This window comes from Quercus suber, unplaced genomic scaffold (genome assembly GCF_002906115.3).
Source record: "Quercus suber isolate HL8 unplaced genomic scaffold, Cork oak 2.0 scaffold_383, whole genome shotgun sequence".
Taxonomy (NCBI): domain Eukaryota; kingdom Viridiplantae; phylum Streptophyta; class Magnoliopsida; order Fagales; family Fagaceae; genus Quercus; species Quercus suber.
Genome location: NW_027069835.1, coordinates 520,404 through 527,529, shown reverse-complemented (window position 1 = coordinate 527,529; position 7,126 = coordinate 520,404). Strand labels below are relative to the sequence as shown.

Here is a 7,126-nt window from a genome sequence, read left to right as displayed (position 1 = left end):
TCTGCGTGTCTCACACTCCCAAAGCATCTTTTTTATTTCATATTTCATTTTCCTTTCCTACATTTTTCTTTCTATCCCTACCCCCCCCCCCCCCCCTTTTTTTTTTCTCTCTCAAGCCTTTAAAATAAACTCCCCAGCAGAACTATTTCCATTGCACCCACCAAAACTACTCTCACTGGCCATTATGCTGCCACAACCACCTGTTCCACCATCACATCTTTAGAACTTCACAGATGAGTGCGTTGGAAGATTAGATTGCTTAATTCTGTGAGATTTTTAATTCATTCACTCAGTACAGATCATAGTCTTCACTTGAATTTTATGTAACTCAAAAGAAATTTTACCATATATAATTTCAATGCATCTTCTAGAGGAACTCCACTTATAATTTGATTTCAATTGGCTAACCTTTATCGATATTACTTATTAAAAAAAAAAAAAACCCGTTATTGATATTATGAAGTTCTGCTCAATCATCATGTCCAAATAGTTTCTTTTATTACCATTGTTCTATTTTGATCATTAGTATTGTCTCTCAAAGCTAGATTGAGCAAATTCCCACCTAAAAAACAATTAGTCAATGGATACCATCGCGTCATTGAGCACTGCATGGTAATGTGTTTTTTCAGGAACAACTATCTTTACTTTTCTTTTTAAATTTCTGCAGGAAATTTGAAGACATCTTTCATGGAGATCATTTCATTGACTACCTGAAGCATGATGTGCGAATCGTCCGTGATACCCCTGATTGGTTTACTGACAAATCAGAGCTTTTCACAAGTATATGGTTTGATTGCTTTCTATGATTCTGATTTAGAGCCATTAACAAATACAATAAACCGAATAAAACATATATTCTTTTACGCTTGACAAAATATGGTTATCAGTCAAATATATTTTTGCACTAAATTTATAATTTATATCTTTGGATGAAATTGTTCATTTGGATTTTTGTACTAACTGAAAAAAAAAAATTGAAATTGTAGGGAAGTGAAAACTTTTTCACATAGGACTTCAAGATGGTTTTTTTAAGGTTTTACTGAATACAAAATGCCTGGATTGACCTTATGAATTATAAGGTCAACATTTACGAATGAACTAAATGTTATCTTGATGTTTAATTTATGCCAATTGCTTATGACTTGTTTTGATTGCAAAATTGTGTTATGCACCAGCACAATTTTACGTTGATAATGTTCTGCCCCGAATCAAGGAGAAGAAGATAATGGCACTTAAACCTTTTGCTGATCGGCTTGGGTAAGTCATGAGAGTTTTTTGTCTATGTTTTACTGCAGTCGCAGTTCTGGATTTATCCAAAAAAATGTAATGATTGTCACATGCAATGATCTGGGTTCAGGTATGACAATGTTCCTCAAGAAATCAACAGGCTAAGGTGCAGGGTGAATTATCATGCTCTGAAATTTCTTCCTGAGATTGAGCAGATGGCTGATTCACTGGCATCAAGGATGAGAAACCGTACAGGCAGTTCAAATCCTTACATGTATGTGAAATTGGTTGTGAAAGTTTCTGAACAATATTCTGGGTCTTGCTAGTACCCAACTGTACTAACAATTTACCTTAAATAATAGGGCTCTTCATCTTCGGTTTGAAAAGGGGTAGGCCTATCATTCTGTGATTTCGTGGTAACAAGAGAGGAGAAAGCAAAAATGGCAGAATATAGAAAGAAGGAATGGCCTAGACGTTATAAGGTGACCTGGAATGATGACACTTTGATTGGCTTCTGGGAGAGAAGTTAATAGAAACAATTTACCAAATGTTTCTCATCTTGTGGTGATTTGATATGCAGAATGGTTCCCATCTCGGGCAATTGGCCCTGCAGAAGCGGAAGGAAGGACGATGTCCTCTTGAGCCTGCAGAAGTGGTTGTGCTTCTCTGGGCAATGGGCTATCCTAAGGAAACTCAAATTTATGTAGCTTCGGGGCAGGTCTATGGTGGACATAACAGAATGGCGCCCCTCAGGAACATGTTCCCAAACCTGGTAAAGTAGGAGTTGTTTGGAATAATCCCATCACCCCACTCTTCTTCCCCCTCTCATGGATGGCATTTAGGGAGGAAAAAAAAAAAACCTTTGAAAGTATCACATATGCAATAAGTCTTGGATCATGAAGAATTTAAAAGTTGAGAATTTCTAAGAAATTATATGCCATGGTAGCTAAACAACTTTTTGTTTTTGTTGGCTTGGTAAGAAATTGATTGGGTTGAGTGAGGGAAGATTTTTAAATTGTCCATTTTTTTTTTCCTTTTCTTAATTCGTTGTTCATTTTGAGTGTTTATGACAGGTTACAAAAGAGGAGTTGGCTGGTTTCGGGAAGCATGTTACAAGCTTAGCAGCCCTAGACTTCTTGGTCTGCTTGAAGTCTGATGTATTTGTGATGACCCATGGAGGCAACTTTGCTAAACTGATAATTGGGGCACGCAGGTACATGGGTCACAGAAAAAAATCTATAAAACCGGACAAGGGGCTTATGTCTAAATCTTTTGGAGACCCTTACATGGGATGGGCCAACTTTGTGGAAGATGTGGTTGTTACCCATCAGACACGGACTGGATTGCCGGAAGAGACCTTTTCTAACTATGACCTCTGGGAGAACCCCCTGACTCCTTGCATTATACAGTTTTGAGGTGGGAGACTTATGATATGCATTGGAGGTACAGTGGCCTGCAGGAGAGAAGTTTTAAAAGAATATTTTGGGAGTTCTCATTGGAAGATCGATGGTTATATCCTCTTTGAAGAGATGCGGCAGTTTTGACTTCAGAACGTTGTATCATTTTTTTTACCAGTTTTTGGTACAAAAGCACTGGATAATTTCTAATGTATCATGGTTATATCCTCTTTTAAGAGATGCGGCAGTTTTGACTTCAGAACGTTGTATCATTTTTTTACCAGTTTTTGGTACAAAAGCACTGGATAATTTCTAATGTATCATTTGAAATCGTGTAAATATTAAGTTTAGTGCAACTGATGTCTTTTACTAATGCAGCTCTTGCAAGTGAAAATGCACAGACAATCCAAAGCAGCTTGTTAATTCAGCTCTTGAGCTTTCTTGCATTTTTCCTCCAGATTCGTCATCTCCAGATTGTGCCAGTCCAAGTTTTACAAAAAGCAAGAAATAAGGACTTGAATCTTAGGGTCCGTTTGAATACAGTTGAAAACTGAAAACTTAAAAACACTGTAACAAGATAATTTTTAAATGTATGAATAGTACCGTGAAACTCATTTTTGATGAAAAAGTTACTGAAAAGTGAGGTTTGTGGGTCCTGTAAACAGTGCACGGGATCCACTGATGTGCTGAAAAGGGTGGAAAAAGTCAAACATTGTAGCTATTGTTCATGAACAGTGCATGAACAGTAACCGTAACAGTGAGGTTTGTCTCTCAAACACGTGCCAAAAAAAAAAAAAATGCCAGATGCAAATGCGCAAGGTTTTTTAGCCAAATCCAAACGTAACCTAATTTACAAGTTCTAAAAAAACTGAGTTTCAACTTTCAAGTCCAAACCTTATAACAAAAAGGTAGGTTAAAACTCCAAGAATATTACCAAATAAATTTTTTTGTATCATTTCAATATTGAGAATGTTGCAAAAGCATCATTTTTCATCAATTTCATATCATGCAAATCTCTGAATTTTAATGATTCATTCCTTAACTTTCCACATTGGGTTTTCCATAATAATGCTTAAGAAATGGAATAGTACAATCTGATTTCCAAGAGCGTTCAGCCCCTATGGACATTTATAACTTACCTTTTGAGATCATACTTATAATTAGAGTTTTTTTTTTTTAATGAAATAATTAGAGAAAGTTGTACTATTTGATTATATTATTTTAAATAATAGTTTCCACTAAATAAAACCTGTTCTTTTTCAACCCACAATATGTCACTGAGTACTGGCCAATTAGCTTAAGCAATATGGTCTCCAAGATTGTATCTAAAGTTTTGGCTAACTGCTTGAAAAATATTCTCCCCCAGATTGTCTCGGATTCGCAAAGTGTTTTTGTGCCTGAACGTCCTATCACAGAAAATACTACTGTGGCATTTGAGATGCTTCATAGGATGAAGAACAGAAGGAGAGGGAAAACTGGTCATGTGGCAGTAAAGTTAAACATTAGCAAAGCCTATGATAGAGTGGAGTGGCTATTCCTGAGGCGAATAATGTTGAAGCTAGGAATATCTAAGCATTGGGTTAACCTAGCTATGGAGACAGTTCAGTTAGCTTCATATTTGGTGCTCATCAATGGTGAACCAAGAGGTTTCATCAAACCATCACGAGGCATTCGTCAAGGTGACCCTCTATCCCTTTATCTTTTCCTATTATGTGTTGAGGGCTTGTCTTCCATGTTGAGATAGGCGATAGAGACTATGCAAGTTCAAGGCATCCTCTAATGTAAAAGGGGGATCCGCATCTCCCACCTCTTATTTGCTAATGATAGTCTCGTCTTTTGCCAAGCTACTCATCATGAATGTCAACACCTTCTCCATATTCTTGCTCAATATGAAGAAGCCTCTGGACAAGCCATCAACAAACAAAAAACAACTTTGTTTTTTAGTCGCAATACCAAGCATGCAGTGAAGGAAGATATTTGGGCTATGTTAGGAGCTCAGGTCATGATGGACTGTGAAAGGTACTTGGGGCTTCCTATGGTGGGTGGAAAATCTAAAGTGGGCACCTTTAAAGAGCTCCAAGAGCGTATCACAAAACGGGTGATGGGTTGGAAGGAGAAGCACATATCGAAAGCTAGGAGGGAGATCTTGCTTAAAACAGTTGCACAAGTTATACTGACCTACTCCATGAGCATCTTTAAAATACCCAAGGCAGTATGCGATGGAATTAACTCGGTGATGGCAAAATATTGGTGGGGACAAATGCGGGATGAGAAAAAAATCCATTGGATCAACTGGGGGAAATTGTGCATTTCAAAGAAGAAGGGAGGAATGGGTTTTCGAGACCTTAATACTTTCAACCTAGCCATATTAGCAAAGAAAGCATGGCGCCTCATCCATAATGCACATTCGCTATTTTATCGAGTATATAAAGCTCGATACTTCCCTACATGCCTATTTATGGAGGCTAAGTTGGGGTGTAATCCATCTTATGTCTGACAAAGTTTGCTTCAAACCAGAGAGCTTATTCAAGAAGGCTCGGTATGGCAGATTGGTGATGGTGAAACGGTGGGCATAGCCAGTCACAAATAGCTCCTTCACTCTCCTAGTTTTCAAGTTGGGGCAAATCAATCTCTTAAAGTGAGTAATCTTTTCAACTCCAACACACAGTAGTGGGATAAAGCCCTCCTTCAGTCACTCTTCACAAACTCTACGAAGGACATTATCTTGGGTATTAAACTAGGTAACTCTAGAGGTTGAGACTAGCTATGCTGGATGGAAACGAAAAGCAAAACTTTCTCTGTAAAGTCCACATATCGAGTTGCAGCACGGCTTCATCGACTACCTAAGGGTGAACATTCACTAGCATGCCAAGACCGAAAGCTGTGGAAAAAACTTTAGTCTCTAAACACTCCCCCTAAAGTTTGGAACTTCATTTGGAGGGCTTGCTTTGATATCCTCCCTACTAGAGTTAATCTTCACCGTCGTAAAATCCCGATCAACCCGCACCATTTGTGGCCACCGGGATGAAACGACAATCCACATACTCTGGGAGTGCCCTCTAGCGCGAAATGTCTGGGCTCTTGTCCGTGGTAAATTACAGAAGAGTAACTTTGGAGCTCCAAGCTTCTACCTCCTTGACTGAGAGGCTTAACCAACAAGACCTTGAGAAGTGAGCGCTAACATCTTGGTCTTTGTGGAATGCGCGGAACCACTTTCACTTTGAAAACATTCAGACACACCATACTGCAATTCTTAGAGGGGTAATATCCTTGCTATATGAATACCAACGACTATTTATGAGCCCACCTAACCGATGAACATTGCATGAGTGCTTTTTTTCTTTTTCTTTTATAAAGTTTGTTTGGATCCACTGGCCACTGCGTTTGGCTTTTTCTTTGGTGGGCCACTAGACTTTATTTTGTATTTTCCTATTTTATCAATATACTTCTATTGTGGTTGTCAAAAAAGCCTTTTTTTTTTTTTTTTTTTTGCTGATTAATAAAACCTTGTTTTAGTTGTATACAAACTACAAAGTACAAATTTTTTTTTTTTTTTTTTTTGCTGATTAATAAAACCTTGTTTTAGTTGTATACAAACTACAAAGTACAAAGGCTTCTTCTAAACAAGAAAATCCAAATTCTAATCAAGTGGTTTATTTGCAGGCATTAGTTTTATTACACAAGAAAAGCTTCTTCTAAACAATCAATGACATTTCTAAATTCAAAATAATTTTTAGTTGGTTCTTGATATTTGGCATTCAAAGACAAAGATTATTACTTTAAGGAAGATAACATATATTGTTATTGAATACCAAATTGCAAATAAAAAGGGTCACACATCAGGAAATGGTTCAAGGGGAAGAGGAGAGGGCAGGTATGAGAAATACAAGTAAAAGAGAAGGGTAAAATGGGGAGAAGAGAAAATTTTGTTATAGAGAGCCCCTCCTTCCCAAATACCAACTAGCCGTTAGTGTCTAAGGTTTGGGTTTTGAATAATACCAATAAAAATCTATCTGCTCTGTTTTGGTCTTTACAACTCAGAGACTGAGAAATTGGCTTCAACCCCACACAACCCCAACTCTTAACTAGCCGTTACAATTGCAATTTTTGATTTACTCTCCTCTCCACTCGGGAACCCTATACATTACATTACAATTTTTTTTAATTAATATAAATACACACATATTTCCATACCCAACTACAAACCTCTCTCTCTCTCTCTTTGTTTCTAGTTTTATCTCTGAAACTCATAGAGAAAACCCACTTTGTAGCCCACAATTGCTTTCCTTTTCTAAGTGTAGAAACAAAAATTAAGAATCTTGGAGGCCAATTCAACTTAATCCAATGACAAGAATTGAATTTGGAGTCTCTCTCTCATCTCTGTTTTTTGCTTATTGTTTTATCTCTATAACTCATAGAGAATTGATCAAGAAAGAAGATCAAAACCATGGTGACTCCCAGTTCATGTCTTCCTTCCCTTTGTGAGTGTGAGTCATTCAATG

General features: G+C 37.3%; 1 pseudogene; it reads left to right on the top strand.

Annotated features, from left to right (window-relative positions):
• The window catches only part of LOC111997184 (protein PECTIC ARABINOGALACTAN SYNTHESIS-RELATED-like), a 16,436-nt pseudogene extending 13,756 nt beyond the window's left edge, over positions 1-2,680 (top strand).
• Positions 2,681-7,126: the final 4,446 nt, after the last annotated feature.